The sequence below is a fragment of the Dendropsophus ebraccatus genome, chromosome 1, assembly GCF_027789765.1.
Source record: "Dendropsophus ebraccatus isolate aDenEbr1 chromosome 1, aDenEbr1.pat, whole genome shotgun sequence".
Taxonomy (NCBI): Eukaryota; Metazoa; Chordata; class Amphibia; order Anura; family Hylidae; genus Dendropsophus; species Dendropsophus ebraccatus.
Genome location: NC_091454.1, coordinates 73,181,123 through 73,199,671, shown reverse-complemented (window position 1 = coordinate 73,199,671; position 18,549 = coordinate 73,181,123). Strand labels below are relative to the sequence as shown.

Here is an 18,549-nt window from a genome sequence, read left to right as displayed (position 1 = left end):
GTGCTCTCCCTATCATGGAGGCACCCCGTGGCAACAGGCTACAGATATCTGGCTATCCCGTGTTTTGACACTCTCAACCGAGGCTCCACGGACTCTTGTTTTGCATATGACACTGCTCTTTGCTGACATCTCTGGCCGAGACAGGGACTGTCCAGAGCAGGAGAGGTTTTCTATGGGAATCCTTAATTCTTCAGGACATGGATTATAAAGATTTAGCTGTCCAGGCATGATGGAAGTTGAAGTTTTGCAACAGCTAGAGAGCCAAAGTCCCTACCCCTGATGTAGGACAATAAGAAGTTGTTGCTGCAGTAGGAAGTGTGTCTTCGGGAGGACTGGGCCTTGGTCTCGCTGGATGCAGCCAAGGCCTTCGACCCGTTGAGTGGCCATTTTTGTTGGAAGCTCTGCGCAGGTTTCGATTCGGTCCTAGCCCCATCTCATGGTTATCTATTCTGTATCATCACCCCAAGGCGTCTATTGCCCTGAATGGCTTATTGTCCCTTGCCTTTTAGTTGGGACATGGGATGAGACAGAGCTGCCACGTCTCCTCTACACTTCATATTGTCCATCGAGCCCTTGGCCGTCTTACAGAGGTGGGACAATGTACTTATTGAGGTCCTGCATTCATTAGGAGAAAAGTTAGAGCCCTATTCCACTGAAACGATTTCAAACGACCTCTATTGCGAAAGACCTGAAAACGTTCACTCATTTCCATGGAACGATAATCGTTACTTATGATCGTATTTGCGATCGTTTTTTCTTCGCTATTGCGTTCGTTATCTACTAATGACGTCTTATTCAATGCAAACGATTTGCGAACAAGCAACGATAAAAATAGGTCCAGGTCCTATAAAGCGATGGACGATTTCTTGTTCGGTCGTTAATCGTTAACTACATTTCAACCGAACGATTATCGTTTAGATTCGAATGATTTAACAATAATCTGAACGATAATCGTCCAGTGGAATAGGGCCCTTAGTTTATATACTGACGACCTCCTGTTGACATATCTTATTTGGGGCTCCTCCCAATCTAAACTCCGTCTGGACAACCTTCAAAGACCGAAAGATCTTGCTGTTATGGCCAGTATTTAGGGCATGGGTCTCCAAAGTGAGGCCATCCAGCTGTTGCAAAACGACAATTTCCATCATGCCTGGAGAGCTAAAGCTTTGGATTTGGTTGTCCAGGCATGATTGGAAATGTAGTATTGCAACAGATGGAAGGCCCGCAGTTTGGAGACCCATGATGTAGGGCAATGGATTTAGGTTGACCCACTGACTTTTCCTGAAGTAATGCTATTAGATTTTTCCCCTTTCCCGTCCTTGAGGTTGCTTCTCACGGCTGATTTCCACCCTAATGCTACTAAGGGTCCATTTACACAGAAAGATTATCTGACAGATTATTTGTCAAAGATTTGAAGCCAAAGCCAGAAATGGATTTGAAAAGAGGAGAAATCTCTGGCTCTCTTTTATGACCTGTTCTCTGTTTATAGTCTGTTTCTGGCTTTGGCTTCAAATCTTTGGCAGATAATCTTTGTGTATATGGACCCTTACCTTCCTATACATAAAACGGGGCATGGACGGCTGCCTAAGTCGTCCTTCAATTCTCTAATATCCCAGAATCGAGACTCTGGCTGAACTCCATCTTTACCCAACTGCTGGAGCTTCCAGATTACCAATTCTGGTCGAGACTAGGGGTTTGCACTTTAACTGACATATAAAGATAATAAAGTGGTCTCGTTTAAAGAGGATGTACACTCTTTAAAATCACACATGAATCAAACGGCACCAGCACAGGGAAGCCAGTGTCGTAGTCCTTTTTTTGATCACGGCACCCACTGGGAGGAAACCCCTGCCCCTCCATAATGATTCTAATGAAGCCGCGTCCTCACTCCAGTGCTTCAACCCGGCCCGGTAACCATGAATAGAACAGCGCTATACGCGGGAAATGGGCTGCGGTTAAAAAAAAAAAAAAAAAAAAAAAAAAAAAAAGGACCGCGGCACTGGCTTCCCCGTGCAATTCCTCTAGAATAAGTAAGACATCCCACAGTCCCAATTCTATTGGTTCCTGCTGCAGCTTTGGAATGCACTGAATAGTCAATTCCTTCTCCCTCGCTTTTCTATTTCTTCATATCCACTAATTGAAATCATAAGGTCACAAGGTCCCGGAGGCCTAACCTCCTCCCTTTATGATTATCTTATTAAAGCTAAGGCGCATAATCATCATAAGATACTTATTCCATCTCTCACTGATGACACTTCTTAGGCCCCGTTCCCACTGAGCAAAGCTAGCGGAATTCCGCGACGGAATTGTCCGCCGCGGAATGCCGTTAGCCTCCCGCTCATAATGGGACTCTATGGGAGGCGCGCGCTCCTGCCCTGTCCGCGCTGAAGAATGAACATGTTCATTCTTCAGCGCGTATAGAGCAGCAGCGCACGCCTCCCATAGACTCCCATTATGAGCGGGAGGCTAACGGCATTCCGCGGCGGACAATTCCGTCGCGGAATTCCGCTAGCTTTGCTCAGTGGGAACGGGGCCTTAGCTTTCCATCTAGTGAACAATAAAATGACCCAGCTTTATATTATCCACCAGTGATACATAACCCCTGTTGGATTGTTTAGTATGGGCAGGATCCCTGAACCCTCCTATGCTAAACACACCCATCAGTCAGCAGACATCAGACCCATGGTTTGGGGTTGTCCACGTATCGTTGCATTCTGGGAGGAGGTGGTGGGTTTGTATCAGAAGTTATCCAGAAATTGATCACACTAGATCCTGCTGTGTGTCTCCTGGGTAGAGATGAGCGAACCTCGAGCATGCTCGAGACCATCCAAACCCGATCGTTCAGCATTTGATTAGCTGGGGCTGCTGAAGTTGGATAAAGCCCTAAGGCTATGTAGAAAACATGGATACAGCCAATGAATATATCCATGTTTTCCACATACCCTTAGAGCTTTATCCAACTTCAGCAGCCCCTGCTAATCAAATGCCGAACGATCGGGTTCGGATGGACTACAGCATGCTCGAGGTTCGCTCATCTCTACTCCTGGGCATTATGGATGAGGAAATATGGCCACACCATACAGGCATATGTATGAGGGAGTCTATTGTCTTGCGGTGGATACAGGGCTCCAGATGGCGACCAAAATGGTCGCCAATGCGACTGCCATTTTGCAAATGGCGCCCAGATTTATTAATCTGGGCGCCATTTGCGACTGGCCCCGGCGGCGGCGCGCTGTCTCTTTAAGATGCGCGGCTGATGCGCGGCTGATGCGCGGCTGATGCGCGGCTGCCGGGGGTGTCCCATCCTATCCCCGGCAGCGCGGCGCATCAGTGAGCTGCCTGGGGCCCTGACTTCCGGCACAGGAAGCGCACGTCAGAGACGCTTCCTGTGTCAGAAGTCACAGCCCCGGCGTACACTGACGCGCCGCGCTGCCGGGGATAGGACGGAACACCCCCGGCAGCCGCGCATCAGCCGGGGACAGCACCTAAAGAAGAAGAGGATCGCCGGGGGAGCGGGTTGTCAGGTGAGTTTGTTTGTTTGTTTTTTTTTAAATATTGCTTAGCTTAGAGGAAAGGGGGGGGGCTTTATAATGGGGGGAAGAGAAGGGGGGCATCTATAATGGGGGGAAGAGAAGGGGGGGGCCATCTTCAAGGGGGGGAGAGGGGGCCATCTATAAGGGGAGGGGGTATCTATAAGGGGAGGGGGTATCTATAAGGGGAGGGGGTATCTATAAGGGGAGGGGGTATCTATAAGGGGAGGGGGTATCTATAAGGGGGGGAGAAGAGGGGGCATCTATAATGGGGGGGGGGAGGGGCCATCTATAAGGGGAGGGGGTATCTATAAGGGGAGGGGGTATCTATAAGGGGGGGGAGAAGAGGGGGCATCTATAAGGGGAGAGGGGGCATCTATAAGCGGGGGGGAGAGGGGGCATCTATAAGGGGAGAGGGGGCATCTATAATGGGGGGGGGGGGAGAGGGGGCATCTATAATGGGGGGGGGGGAGAGGGGGCATCTATAAGGGGGGGGGGAGAGGGGGAATCTATAATGGGGGGGAGGAGGGGGCCATCTATAAGGGGAGGGGGCCATCTATAAGTGTAGGGTAAACTGGCTGCAGACACTGGGAGATAGATATATGCACAATTATTATTATCAGGGCCCCTCAGGTGTCTGTATTGTAGGGGGTCACTTGCATTAGTCACTAGGTGAGAGATATATCTATCTATATACACATCTTGTGGGGGGTCACTATGGCTGCAGTCAGAAGTCTAGCTCAGTATGTATAGACTGTTGCAAGCTTTTAAAGGGAACCTGTCACCCCCGATGCCGGGGTGACAGGCTCCCAACCCCCCGTTAGAACCCCCTATACTCTCCTCATCGCGCCGGGTCCCGCTTCTGGAGGTGGTCAGGTCACGGAGATCTCAGCCGCTGCAGCCCGGCGCGCACACTGAGAGATGAGTCCAATGCTCATAGAGAATGACAGAGCGCTGGACTCTCCCGTCATTCTCTATGAGCGTTGGACTCATCTCTCAGCGCACGCCGGGCTGCAGTGGCTGAGATCTCCGTGACCCGACCATCTTCAGAAGCGGGACCCGGCGCGATGAGGTGAGTATAGGGGGTTCTAACGGGGGGTTGGGAGCCTGTCACCCCGGCACGGGGGTCGACAGGTTCCCTTTAAGTTCAAGTTCAGAAGAGTAAGCCTCATTAGAAGGCTAGAAAAGTGAAGCTGAAGTACTGAGTCAGACTGAAAACGTTCAACATGGAAACTTGCAACTTGACAACCATATACAAACTAAGAAAAGAAAGGATCTAAAGGAGGAGGCTGCCGTGGCCTCTGCACACAGTAAGTCCCATTTAACATAACATTAATTTTACATGGTTTAAAATGTTGGCGACCAAATATTCTATTTGGCGCCTAAATTTTTCAGGTTAGGAGCCAATGGCTCCTAGGTAAATTTTTTAGTCTGGAGCCCTGTGGATAGATAAACGCCCCCACTTAGATTTTTATGGTTAATATAGCTGTGGAATACGAGAGTTGTACTTGTTTATAGGAAGAGTCCTAAGAAATTTTTCAAAGTGTGTGGCTTGTGGTGTATACTCTAGCTCACAGCACAAGGTCAGTGCCCAACTAGTATTATATTTTTTATGTAATGACTGCACAAAGGTCTGTGGAGTTGAGAGTCCATTATATACGTGTTCTTTTCCTAAAATGTATACTTGCTTTGTTTAACGCTCTACAAGCCGCTGTGGGGAAAGGCCCCTTCCTCTGTTACTATGATGCATGAGTATTGGCATTTTGTTGTTTTAGGCTTTTTGCTATAATTTAAAGGGGTAGTGCACCAAAAAAATTTTTCTTTCAAATCAACTGCTGCCATGAAGTGCCAGAGATTTGTAATTTACTTCTATTAAAAAATCTCAAACCTTCCAGTACTTATCAGCTGCTGTGTGTCCAGCAGGAAGTGGTATTTTCTTTCCTATCTGACACAGTGCTCTCTGTTGCCTCCTCTGTCCATGTCAGGAACTGTCCAGAGAAGGAGCAAATCCCCATAGAAAACCTCTCCTGCTCTCCAGACTGGAAATAATACCACTTCCTGCTGGGCATACAGCAGCTGATAAGTACTGGAAGGCTTGAGATTTTTTAATAGAAGTAAATTACAAATCTCTGGCACTTCATGGCAGCAGTTCATTTGAAAGAAAAAATTTTTGGGTGCACTACCCCTTTAAGGGCTGGGCGTCTTTTCCAATAGATAACAGCTAGGGAGGATGGAGGCTAGTACAAGGACTTCTTATGTGTGTGAATACACCTGCATCCTCCTTTTTCCTCCCCCTCCTCCTCGTACATTTTGCAACTTTCTTGTTAAAGATATAAACCAAGGGTTGTTCCCATAATAAACAGAATCAGCTTGAACACTGGCACGGTCTCATGTGTTTGGTTGATACTCGCGGCAGACTGCAGCTGCCACACTACTTTACCAATTTGGCAAGGCCTAGGTATCAGAGACTTTATTCTCACCCTAACAGGTCCATCGTTGTTTTACTCGTCTGTTTTTCATGTTCCAATTGTTCTGTACATTGTTAATGTATCTCTCTATAATTTCGCTTTGCGATATTGCTTTTGCCATTGACATATGTTTATGTCATTCTCCTGTGGCAGATTCTAATAAACTGAGTTTATAAAAAAAAAAAAAAAAAAAAAGGAAGAAGTAGCTGCTGAGCCAGTGTGAAAACTCCTCTGATATCTGATTTATGGTCATCTTTGAAGGTGCTGGAGTTGGACCCTAATAAAATTCATGAGTCAGAAACGCGGCTTACCAGCTCCACAGCCCTAAATACATGAATCTACATGATATCCTTGTGGTGTGACTATGGCCTAAGAACTGTGTGCCATATGGTCACTTACATACTATTACCCTATGGCCTAGTTCGGAAATTGTTGCCTGCATGAGGTTATGTAAAATATTACATACAGGCAGCATAGAATAGAGAAGCTACACTGTTAGCTCCCTAGGCAAGTCAGCTTCCATCACTGCAGGGCTGTCATGCTGGAATAGCTCACTTGGCGTCATTCCTTTCTATCCATACCAAACATGTTAGGCCCCATTCACACGTCCGTGTCAGTTTTTACTGTCAGGAAATCCTGATCAGGAGACCTCAAATGTCATCAGGATAGTATCAGGATTTCCTGACAGTAATCCGTTTTTACCATCAGGAAACCATCAGGAAACCATCAGGAAAAACCTTCAGGATTTCCTGATGAGATGGTCTAGTATGCCAACATAAATCACAGGTACCCACACAGCCCCTAGTGTACCTGGATGGCCACAGGCTGCAGAACTACAACTCCCATCATGGCCTGCCAGCAGAGCCATGATGGGAGTTGTACTTCTGCAACCTGGATGGCCACAGGCTGCAGAACTGCAACTCCCATCATGGCCTGTCAGCAGAGCCATGATGGGAGTTGTACTTCTGCAACCTGGATGGCCACAGGCTGCAGAACTACAACTCCCATCATGGCCTGCCAGCAGAGCCATGATGGGAGTTGTACTTCTGCAACCTGGATGGCCACAGGCTGCAGAACTGCAACTCCCATCATGGCCTGTCAGCAGAGCCATGATGGGAGTTGTACTTCTGCAACCTGGATGGCCACAGGCTGCAGAACTACAACTCCCATCATGGCCTGTCAGCAGAGCCATGATGGTAGTTGTACTTCTGCAACCTGGATGGCCACAGGCTGCAGAACTACAACTCCCATCATGGCCTGTCAGCAGAGCCATGATGGGAGTTGTACTTCTGCAACCTGGATGGCCACAGGCTGCAGAACTACAACTCCCATCATGACCTGACAGTAGGGCATGATGGGAGATGTAGTTCTGCAAACTGGATGGTCACAGCTTGCATAACTACAACTCCCATCATGCCCTGCTGACAGGTCATGATGGGAGTTGTACTTCTGCAACCTGGATGATCACAGGCTGCAGAACTACAACTCCCATCATGACCTGACAGTAGGGCATGATAGGAGTTGTACTTCTGCAACCTGGATGACCACAGGCTGCAGAAGTACAACTCCCATCATGACCTGACAGTAGGGCATGATGGGAGTTGTACTTCTGCAAATTGGATGGCCAAGGGCTGCAGAAGTACAACTCCCATCATGACCTGTCAGCAGGGCATGATGGGAATTGTACCTCTGCAACCTGGGTGATCACAGGCTGCAGAAGTACAACTCCTATCATGCCCTACTGTCAGGTCATGATGGGAGTTGTAGTTCTGCAGCCTGTGATCACCCAGGTTGCAGAAGTACAACTCCCATCATGACCTGACTGTAGGGCATGATAGGAGTTGTACTTCTGCAACCTGGATGACCACAGGCTGCAGAAGTACAACTCCCATCTGTAGGACATGGTGGGAGCCTTAGGACGGGGGTGATCTCACCTGCCTGGACTTGGGGTCGGCGCTGCAGGTCTTGGGGGCCGGATTCATTGATCGCCGCTGCTGCTCCGGATGCTGCTGCTGCCGCTGAAGGTCCGGGCACGGGGAGGGGGAGGGGGGGGGGGGGGGGGCGCGGGGGTGCCGCTGAAGGTCCGGACCCGGGGGGGCTGGGGGCATCCGCTGAAGGTCCGGGCACGGGGAGGGGGGGGGGTGCGGGGGTGCCGCTGAAGGTCTAGACCCGGGGGGGGGGGGGCATCCGCTGAAGGTCCGGGCCCGGGGTGGGCGGGTGCCGCTGAAGGTCCTGGCCTGGGGGGGTTGGGGTGCCGCTGAAGGTCCAGGTGGGGGATGTGCCCCGCTGAAGGTCTGGGTACGGGGGGGGGGCGCGATTATCGGGCGGCGTGCCGGCAGCAGGGCAGAGAGCTGTGCTGAGAGGCTCTCACTTATCCGGAATCGCGGGCAGTTTCCTGATGTACATCAGGAAAGTGCCCGTGATTCCGGCGCTCCCATAGACTTCTATGGGGGCGTCCGGGCCGGAATTCCGGACAAAAATAGGACATGTCCTATTTAGTCAACTAATCTGTACATAATGGAAATATTGAAGTTGTGGGGTCTAAGGAGCAGCCCAACATCCCACCGGCTATCAACAAGACTATGATACATATAAGAGTAAACTTTAGGCAAGGTCTGTAAGGCTGGGTTCACACTGCCTTTTTGCAATCCGTTTCTTGCAAAAAACGGATGAAAAACGGATTGCAAAACACTGATGCATTTGTGTGCATCAGTTTTAATCCGTTTTTCCATTGCCTTCCATTATAAAAAAAAAAACGGATCAAGATGGATCTTTTTTTTGATGGACACAAAAACGTTACCGACACTTTTTTTGTCTGTTAAAAAAAAAAAAAAAAAACACTGATGTAGGCACACAGAGCCAGGAATCCAGTCTGAATGCACTTTAGTGGCCAACATTATGGTCTAGCCAGGCCTTGGCTGTCCGTGCATGATGGGAATTGTAGTTTTGGAATAGACTGAGACCTGTCAATTGTTTTTTTCTCTAATGATAGGTACGCTATATATATATATATATATATATATATATATATATATATATATATATATATATATATGCAAATTCATTCATTTAACAAACTTGCCTCCTTCTCCTGATATGCTGCTCTTTCCCTACCATTGGTGACAGCTCATTGTTTAACTTACAGACCACTGCTCTGCTCTAAAAGCAGTGGTCTGGCTAGGAATGTGCACATACCGTATATCTATCTTTCCCAGATAGACAACTGCTTTTAGGGCAGAGTGGTGGTCGATAATCTAAACAATGAGCTGACAACAGGGGGAGGGAAAGAAGAGCCTATCTGAAAATATTCAAGTTGATGAGTTCTACACATACAAGTAAGGATGAATGAGGCATAAGCAGTGCAGTGTCACAAGCTATGCTGGTTCCACAATCCTGGCACAGGAGGCTGGGGTCACCCATTTATCAGCCATACAGCCAGTGGGACACCTCTCACATTCCACATATGCCTGTTACATGCAGGTATCAGGGTGGTGGTGAGGGGGACAGGGAGCCGCATTGCTAGGACACACTGTGCTAGAGGCCCATCCACTGACACTGTAACCGGGGGGAGGTTCTCTTCACTGCAGGAAGTACACCATGCCTGGAGACACACTATAGGCTCTGATAGAAGCCCAGTCACAGTAGTGCCGTCTCCCAGGTGATCTGACCCCCCAGCAGTTAACACAGGGCTTCTCTAGGACCATCCTCCTCAGCGCCAGCCTGGTCTGCACCGCACACCCGCTCATCTGTAATCGTACTTATACACTATGTTATATATATGTAGCCGCCGCACTTATACACACAGGGCTTCAAATGTAACATTATGTTAAAGAAACAGGTGCTGCACGTAAGTCATACGGGTGCAAACGTCGCACAATAAAAGCCAAAACTAAGCCCACAGGCCGCCCTGGCCCCTCGCCAAGTCACACATGAAACCGGGGAGCACGTACACGAGACCACCGTGCAGCCAGACTGAGGGACTCGACACGGTAACAGCACGAATGCGAGCGGTACGTTACCAGTCAGTGCCTTCCTGTCCCCATAGAAACATTCCCAGTGCCCGCACTCACCCGCAGGTACACGGATCCGGCACCTTCCACTCTACACTCGTGACTGCTCGACTGTTACTAACTGCACTTTCAAACTAGGCGCTGCGGCTGCTGGCCATTCACTGTGAACTACGTGCGGCCCAGCCAATCACAGAGCGGGAAATTCTAAACTCTCCAATCAAAAAAGGAACAACTACAACCACGCCCACTTTACTGGACCTGCTCCTAACAGGTTGTAAACGCCCCCTCTAGCTTAGCAAATGGTCGCGTTTACAATCACGTGACATATCACTGCCGTGTAACAGAAAAACAATAGTACCTCTAATGCAGGTGTGAACAGAGTCATATATGCTGGGAGAGAACAAGGACACTTAGCATCAACAGCGCCCCACTGACTAAAGGGTTACTTTGGAGAAGTGACGGTGCACATCCACAACATACACATACATGCTGGAAAATTCCACACTGGCTATAGTGGCATAGACTGGAGGAATACGCTGCAGAGAACTCTGTAGAGTAAGGGCTAATTCACACATCCGTTGTTCTGTCCACAATTGCGGGCACGTATACATGTATACGGGGCCGCGATCCGTGCCGCAAAAAAAACGGACATGTAATGTGGACCGTTTTTTTGCGACACGGATCGCTGGGCTAATGATGTGTGAATGTAGTGCTCCGTGAAGCACGGAGCACTACAGATGCACATACGGTAGTGCGGTCCGCAGCCACGGACTGCACAACGGGTGTGTGAATGGGGCCTAAGGGTAGCTCCACACACACAGCATCACAGCGGATTTTCTGCTGCGGATCCACAGCAGATTTGATCTAAGTAACTAAACACAACATCAGATCTGCACCATCAAATCTGCTGCGGATCTTGTACACTCCCGAAACCTAATACACATAGAAGAAACCTAATGGCTTATTTCCATCTCCAGTATAATAAGGATACTATGGAAGCCTGTTGTGGAGTGTTTCCCCACCCAGCATGATGTATCAGTATAATACCAGGAGTGGGGAAACTGATTGAATCTTTGTGGCACTGTAATGAAGCAGCCGCACAGCTCTGTCACTACAGCGGCACAGAGAGTCGAACAGTTTCCCCGCTGCTGGCATTATATTGAAACATGATGCTGGGTGGGGAAACACTCCACTGCAGGGCTTCACCATCTGTGGACATACCCTAATGCCACCTTTACACAACTTATTTTTTTAATAAATAATGGAAGTGTTTGCAACACCGGCCGCTATTTATTGAAAATGTCTAATGAAATTGTGTTCTTTGGAATCCACATAGTATACACTCCGGCCGGGATTCCATGCAAAATGTCAATTCTGTGCGACCCGAAGTTGACAGTGCAGACAATGTGAAGTGCGTCTCCGGTCGGACTTTGCATTGTCTGCAATAACTAATTGGAACACGAGCACACTCGTATGTGCCTGCATTCCAATCTGAAATGCAAGAAATGAAGTCCATCTGGCCAGTACTTCAGTACCAGCCAGGATGAACTTCACAGACAGCAGTCATTCTGTGACATGGCCGTGTCACAGAACGGCCTCTGTCTTAGGGGCCTATTCCACGGAGCGATAATCGTCCGAATCGGCCCGATTCAGCCAATTATCACTCCGTTGAATAGAGAGAACGATCAGCCGATGATCGTGTCATCGACTGATCGTTCATTTAGGTTCAACCCCTAAATCGGTTGCCACCCGCTTATCGCTACGTGGAATAGGCGCGGTGGGCGACCGACGATTTAAAAACATCATACAATACCTGTCCAGGCGCAGGTCTTCTCCTTCTCCCGGTCTAACGCCGCAGCAGCTTCGGAGCACCCTGCCTGAGCTGACAGACCGCTCAGCCAATCACTGGCCGGGACAGCCGCAGTCAGTGATTGGCTAAGCGATCTGTCAGTTCAGACAGGCCGCTCTGAAGCTGCTGTGGCGTGGGACCGGGAGAAGGGGAAGACCTGCGCCTGGACAGGTAATGTATGAAACAAGGGCTGCAAGGACATCGGTAACGATGTCCCTGCAGCCCTCACTAACGATTGTCGGGCCGCAGATCGGCGTTCATTTACATCGTTGATTGGGCCCTGCTCAGCCCGTGGAATAGGACCCTTACAGCGTGTGAACCCTGTCCATGTTCTATCCGTGAAACACATATGACACGTCCGTTGAATGCAAACCCTGGTCTTTTTCCCCGGACGGCATGATGTATCAATATCATGCTGGCTGCTGCGTTACTGTAATGACAGTATGAGTGCAGCCTAATGGCTCTATTCCACGGAACGATTATCGTCCGTATTCGTCCGATATTGTCCACTACGAATGATAATCGTCCCGTGGAATAGAGTGCAACGATCAGCCAACATCGTTCATTTCGGCTGATCGTTGCAGTCGCTTGTTTTTCAACATGTTGAAAAACAAGCGACTGATATAGCAGCGATCTGCTGCCGTCGCTCCGTTGAATAGGAGCGGGGGCAGCAGACGCTGCTGTATCCTATGGGCTGCCCGGACAATCAGCGATCACCCGGGCAGCCCCCCCGCAGCTCCCCGCCGCCCCCTCCCACACTCACCCGCTCGCTGCTGCTGCCGCGTAGAATGGCGGCGGCAGAGAGCGGGGAACGAGGAGCAAACGAGCGCTGAGAGTGCTCGTTTGCTCCTCTGACAACCCATGGAATAGGGCTTTAAGGGTCCTTATTCTAGACTGCCACCACTAAGGATCTAAGGATCACTGGAAAAGTCCCCTGGTGGGACATGAAAATAATGGGGGAAAAAATACATGTAATAGAAAAATTCCCCCATAAAATAAGCAATAAATTTTTGCTTTTCCTTTTCTTTTTATACATAAAACATAAGAAATACTGCAGTGTCCGTTATGACCCAAACAATATAAATATTTTATTATTCATCTCGTACAGTGAAAAAAATAATTCCTATTTTTTAAAAATCTTTGAAGTATGAGAAAAAGCAAGGAAAGGGTGCAGAACAGGTTATAGATGTTGATTAGGCATAGGGGGTAGTGGGAAGGGAGATTGATTGGGGTTATATTTTTCTTAATTGGATAAACCCTTTAACCCCTTAAGGTCAAAGCCAATTTTCGTTTTTGCACTTTTGCTTTTTCCACTTTATGTTTAAAAGGCCATAGCGCTTGCATTTTTTCACCTAGAGACCAACATGAGCCCTTATTTTTTGCGAAACCAATTGTAATTTGTAATGACAGGCATTATTTTTCCATAACATATGCTGCGAAACCGGAATAAAGTCATTTGCGTTGTCACATTGAAAAAAAAAAGGAATTTGTTTTGATTTCGTTTTTGCATTTACGCAGTTCACCCTATGGTAAAAACTGACTTGTTATGCATGTTCCTCAAGTCGTTACAATAACAACGATATGTAACATGTATAACTTTTATATTATCTGATGGCTTGTAAAAAATTCAAACCATTGTTAACAAATATACGTTCCTTAAAATCACTCTATTCCCAGGATTATAGCGCTTTTATCCTTTGGTCTATGGGGCTGTGTGAGGTGTCATTTTTTGCGCCATGACATGTACTTTCTATCGGTACCTTGATTGAGCATATAAGACTTTTTGATCACCTTTTATTACATTTTTTCTGGATTTGATGCAACCAAAAATGCGCAATTTTGCACTTTGGAATTTTTTGGCGCTTACGCAGTTTACCGTGTGAGATCAGGAATGTGATTAATTAATAGTTTGGGCGATTACGCGCGGTGATACTAAATATGTTTATTTATTTATTTATATTTATAAAATGGCAAAAGGGGGGTGATTTGGACTTTTAATAGGGGACGGGATTTTTTATTAATAAAAAAACATTTTTACTTTTATTTTTACTTTAACTAGAAGTCCCCCTGGGGGACTTCTATATACACAGCAATGATCTCTCATAGAGATCAATGCTGTGTATATACACAGCAAAGATCGATCAGATCGGTGATAAATTGCTTTGGCCTGCTGCAGGCCACAGCAATCTATTGCCGAGCCGAGATCAGCGTCATTCCGACGCCGAGGCACGGCACAGGCAGAAGAACGGATCTGTCCCCCGCGATGCCAGATCCGTCCCACTAGACACCAAGGACATGTGGATCAAAGCCTCTAAGTGCAGCTGTCAGGTTTGACAGCTGCACTTAGAGGCCTAATTAGCCGGCGCGGGCACTGCCCGGCTGCACATGTCAGCCGGGATCAGCGACGTGCTGAACACCCCCCGCGGCACCATGAAGTATCAGATACGTCATGGGTCGCTAAGGGGTTAAAGCAAATGTACCAATTCGCTTAGTGACTTTTAATTTTTTTTTTTTTTACATTACGTGGTTGTTGCCGCCACAGAGATCCCGGTGGTATGGTTCATTTTTCAAAATGCCACCCAGTTCCTGTGATCGGTGCCAGTTTCTCCATGTGCACTGGCCTGCTCTATGCACTGGAGGCCGACCTGGCTTCCCCCCCAGTGTAATGATATTACCTTACCTATGTGACGCTCCTCCATTCTGTGATTTTGAGACATTTTTACTGTAGGAATTCGGAGTAATGTGATGGTAAAATATCAATATAGGGGCTATATGTTTCACAATTTAAAGTCCAATAAAATCACGAAATCAAATTGTTATCCAATGTCGTTACCATATGCTAGAACAGTGCTTACTCTTGGATGGGTTCTATGATTTTCATAAATTTTTACTGTAGGAATTTGGTGTAATTGGATGGTAAAATATAAATTTGGGGCTATACTGTATGTCGCACAATTTGATGTCCAATAAAAATCACGAAATCAAATTGTTATCCAATCACACTACCCTATCCTAGAAGAGTGCTTACTCTTGTAGGGATTCTGTGATTTTCAGACAATATTACTGTAGGGATTTGGAGAAATGTGATGGTAAAATGTCTATTTGGGGATATACTGTATGTCGCACAATTTAAGGTCCAATAAATTCACGAAATTAAATTGTTATCCAATCTCGCTACCATATACTAGAAGAGCGCTTACTCTCGTACAGATTCTGTGATTTTCAGAAAATTTTACTGTAGGGATTTGGAGTAATGTGATGGGAAAATATGAATATGGGGCTATATGTCACACAATGTGAAGCCCGATAAAATCTAAAAATTTAATTGTTATCCAATCACATTACCATATCCTAGAAGAGTGCTTAATCTTGTACAGATTCTGTGATTTTGACACATTTTTACTGTACCCGAACCATCCGCAATGATTACCGCTGTCTGCCTGCTCCGTGCAGCGGGCGGATCCAGCGGGAGGAACACCTGGAAAACTGGGATACAGCCATAGCCATAGGCTGTATCCCATTTTTCCAGGCGGTCCTCCCGCTGTATCCGCCCGCTGTACGGAGCGGGCAGACAGCGGTAATTCGATGCCGAGCGTTCGGGTTCAGCCGAACCCGAACCTCGGCGGGTTTGGACCATCCCTAGTAGGGATTTAGAGTAATGTGATGGTAAAATGTCTATTTGGAGCTATATGTCGCACAATTGGAGGTCCAATAAAATCACGAAATTAAATTGTTAACCAATCACACTACCATATCCTAGAAGATCGGTTACTCTTCTGCGGATTCTGTGATTTTCAGACATTTTTACTGTAGGAATTTGACGTAATGGGATGGTAATTTGTCTATTTAGGGCTATATGTCGCACAATTTGAAGCATAATAAAATCTAAAAATCAAATTGTTATCCAATCACACTACCATATCCTAGAAGAGTGCTTACTCTTGTACGAATTCTGTGATTTTGAGACATTTTTACTGTAGGGATTTGAAGTAATGGGATGGTAAAATATCAATTTGGGGCTATATGTTTCACAATTTGAAGTCTGATAAAATCCAAAAATCAAATTGTTATCCAATTAAACTATCATATCCTAGAAGAGCGCTTACTCTTGCATAGATTCTACAATTTTTTTCAGACATTTCTACTGGAGGGATTTGGAGTATTGTGATGGTAAAATTTCTATTTTGGGCTATATGTTGCACATTTTGAATTGTGTCTTAACCCCTTCTGGACCGGGTTAATTTACGTTTTTGCGTTTTCGTTTTTTCCTCTTTGTGCTTAAAAGGCCATAGCAGTTGCATTTTTACACCTACAGACCCACATGAGCTCTTATTTTTTGCGTTACTAATTGTACTTTGCGTTGATGGACTGAATTTTTGCATTAAATATGCTGCGAAACCACAAAAAAATTATATGCACGGTAAAATTGAAAAAAAAAATTCTTTTGCTGAGATGTTATATATGTTCCTCAAGTCGTTACGATTACAATGATATATAACATGTATAACTTTTATTTTATCTGATGGCTTGTAAAAAATTCAAACCATTGTTAACAAATATATGTTCCTTAAAATCGCTCTATTACCATGCTTATAACGCTTTTATCCTTTGGTCTATGGGGCTGTGTAAGGTGTCATTTTTTGCGCCATGATGTGTTCTTTCAATCGGTATCTTGATTGCGCATATGCGACTTTTTGATCGCTTTTTATTACAATTTTTCTGGATTTGATACAATCAAAAATGCACAATTTTGCACTTTGGGATTTTTTTGGCGCTTACGCCGTTTACCGTGCGAGATCAGGAATGTGATAAATTATTATTTTGGGCGATTAAGCATGCGGCGATACCAAACATGTTTATTTATTTACTTATTTCTATTTATAAAATGGCAAAAGGGGGTGATTTAAACTTTTATTAGGGGAGGGAGCTTTTAATTGATAATGCAACTTTTTTTTTTTTTTTTTTTACTAGAAGCCTCCCTGGAGGACTTCTAGTATATGCACACTGATCTCTCATTGAGATCTATGCTGTATAGTTATACAGCATAGATCGATGAGATCGGTGTTCTATTGCTTTTGGCTGCTGCAGCCAAAAGCAGTAGAATGTCGTGCCAGGATCAGCACCATTACGGCGCAGACCCCGGCCGGCACCAGAAGCAGGGATCTCCCCTCCATGACAATGTCAAGAGGGGGCGATCTCCCCACTAGACACCAGGGAATCGGCTGCAGTAAGTCTTCAGATGCAGCTGTCAACTCGGAACTCCCCCACCCGCGTGAGGACGTACAGTTACGCGCTTGTGAAGGGAAGGGGTTAATGGTTATCATCATCTATCAGCCATGAAACTGGTCCCTCCTGTGATTGCAAGTAGTCTGCAAAGAGTACTCCAAATCCCTACAGTAAAAATGTCTGAAAATCACAGAATATGTACAAGAGTAAGCACTCTTCTAGGATATGGTAGCTAGATTGGATAACAATTTGATTTTGTAATTTTATTGGACTTCAAATTGTGTGACATATAGCCACAAATTGATCCTTTCCATCCTATTACTCCAAATTTCTACAGTAAAAATGTCTAAAAATCACAGAATCTAGGATATGGTAGTGTGATTGGATAAATATTTGATTTTTAGATTGACAGTGCATGAATGAAAGGACAAGTCTAAAAATAATTAATAATTAACAACAGTTATTTTTACCTTCCCTTGCTCCCGGACTTAGTCATGGCAGGAATCCCACCCAAGGCTTTTTCCATTTTTTACGCTGTGCTAAAACGTCATTTGTGTCAAGATGCATGACAGCCAATCACTGACAGGGTGCTGGATATTGATTGACTGCCGTACGCAATGATGCGTTTAACCAATGACCTCCCGCCACCGTGCCAAATGTGAGAAAGCCTCGGCCGGGATTCTCCTGTGCCGCGGCTAAATCCGGGAGCCAAAAGTAAGAATAACATTGTCCTGATGTTCTTATCTCCCCTGACTCCCTCTGAGAGGATCAACTATTTTCAAGCTTGTCCTTTAATCTGAAAAAATGTTTTCTTTGAGGTCTGAATTTTCAGTAGTTTTTAGATTCTTCTATATGTAAGACTAATGAGAGAAATACATTACAATGAGCCTGGTTTTCAGGCTTTACAAATTATATGGCGAAATTTATTATGTCACAAGAAAGCGCAACTAATCACGTAAATAAAGAGCCCTCCCATTGCCATACTGACCAAAACATTAAAGAGTTAGGAAGATTAGTAGTAAAAGGCGATAAAAAAAACAAAAGAAAACAAAGGTGCAAAAATAAAAAAAATAGTTCCTGTCCTAAAGGGGTTAAAAGTGCATGAATGAAGCTAAAAACATTTATTCTCTTATAGGTGTAAATTAACATTTTTGAATTGTTCTACAGATAGAAAAAAATAAAATGGTCCTGGATCTGAAGGGGTTAATAGTCAATTAATTAAACTGGTGGACATGAAGGGGTTAAAAGTGGATGAATTAAAGTGTTGTGGATCTGAAAGGGTTAGAAGTTGACATTTTTCAATTAGTTTTACAAGTAGCTGTCACCCTATGGTCTTCCTGGTACAGTCTAGAGCCTGGGACTAACTAGTCCTGGTTATTACCGTAAAACATAGTATATAAGAGCACTGCAATTTCTAGTGCTGATAGCTTGGCTGCATTTTAGTGAAGTGCTGATAGCGTGACTGC

At 45.9% G+C, this 18,549-nt stretch overlaps 1 protein-coding gene across 5 annotated transcripts in view; it reads right to left on the bottom strand.

Annotated features, from left to right (window-relative positions):
• The window catches only part of KIF20A (kinesin family member 20A), a 36,037-nt gene that overhangs the window by 16,962 nt on the left and 526 nt on the right, over positions 1 to 18,549 (bottom strand). The window contains exon 1 of one of the 5 annotated variants that reach the window (XM_069972872.1): positions 10,069 to 10,171. The exons of 2 other annotated variants lie outside the window; for them this stretch is intronic. The gene's annotated coding sequence lies outside the window, so the exon portion shown is untranslated. 2 more of the 5 variants (XM_069972887.1, XM_069972880.1) reach the window with 2 other exon arrangements.